Here is a 1,412-nt window from a genome sequence, read left to right on the forward strand (position 1 = left end):
ACGGATTGTTTCCTTAAGTATTATGAAATGTCCTTCTTTGTCTCTTTTTATGGCCCTTGCTTTGAAATCCGTTTTTTCTGATATGAGTACTGCTACCCCAGCTTTTTTTTTTCATGTCCATTTGCTTGGAATACTTTTTTATATCCCTTTACTTTCAGTCTGTGTAAATCTTTTGTTTTGAGGTGTGTTTCTTGTAGACAGCAAATATGTGGGTCCTATTTTCTTATCCATTTTATTACCCTATGTCTTTTAATTGGAGCATTTAATCCATTTACATTTAAGGTTACTATTGACATGTATTTATTTATTCCCCTTTGTACCTCTGTTCCTCTCCTCTTTTTTTCTTCTTTTTCTTAAATCATTCCCTTTAGCATCTCTTGCAATGAAAAATATGGAACGCTTCATGAATTTGCGTGTCGTCCTTGCTCAGGGGCCATGCTAATCTTCTCTGTATTGTTCCAATTTTAGGATATGTGCTGCCGAAGCGAGCACCGTAAAGTCAATTTTACTGTTCATGCATCTATTAATGAGTTGGATGATGCCTTGGCTAAATTTATTTTTCTTATACCAATATTTAAAATCATCCTCTGTCTTTCAACCAGGAAGTTTCTATATTCTGGGGCAATACATATTTGCTATATATGTAAGATAGGTGAGGCAAAGCCATCTGGATTCAATGCTGAATATTATATTTCATCAATTTTGAAAACACAGAAAGAGAAAGATTGTTTAAACTATAGAAGATGTGGAAAATGGTTGTGTGAATGCTCTGTTGATGATTTTTCCTTCCTTTTTATTTTATTCGTTCTTTCCTTCCCTCTCTTTTCCTTCTTTCTTTTTCTTCTATTTATTTCTCCTTCCCACTATCTTCTTTCTTTCTTTCTTTCTTTCTTTCTTTCTTTCTTTCTTTCTTTCTTTTTCTTTCTTTCTCTCTTTCTTTCTTTCCTTCATGTTCAATGCTCATATAATTACATATATAAGAAAACCAAACCTCTACAGTCTGATGGCAAAATAATGGAGTGAATAAGTGAATGCATGACAAATCTCCTCAGCGAGTTTTGTAAACTCGAACTAAGGGTGGGGGTAACTACTGGAGGGAAGTGGGTACTGGGCAGAAGGGAACAAAGGGGTTAAAATTGGGACAACAATAACAGTATAACCAATAAAAAATAATTTAAAAAATGACAATCAGATTAGTGGTTGCCAAGGATTAGGAATGGGGGTTGGGGGCTTGGAGGGAAGTGTTTGTGATTATTAAAAGGCATCAAGAAGGTGTTAGGTTTGTTCCTGGAATAAGAAGAAGTCAGATGGACCACTTTCAAGGCCTTTATTGAAGCATGTTGAAACAGGCAGCCGGAGTCTGAGGGGACAACAGCAACAAGGGAAGGAATAGAGGGATTTTAAAAGGCATG

At 35.6% G+C, this 1,412-nt stretch overlaps 1 non-coding gene across 1 annotated transcript; it reads right to left on the reverse strand.

Annotated features, from left to right (window-relative positions):
- Window positions 1-385: 385 nt before the first annotated feature.
- LOC149991346 (U6 spliceosomal RNA) lies at window positions 386-492 on the reverse strand. The gene has a single exon (XR_016508857.1). It is a non-coding gene; the product is annotated as a U6 spliceosomal RNA (small nuclear RNA).
- Window positions 493-1,412: the final 920 nt, after the last annotated feature.

Source organism: Furipterus horrens, unplaced genomic scaffold, assembly GCF_987537825.1.
Source record: "Furipterus horrens unplaced genomic scaffold, mFurHor1.1.pri manual_scaffold_17, whole genome shotgun sequence".
NCBI classification, from domain to species: domain Eukaryota; kingdom Metazoa; phylum Chordata; class Mammalia; order Chiroptera; family Furipteridae; genus Furipterus; species Furipterus horrens.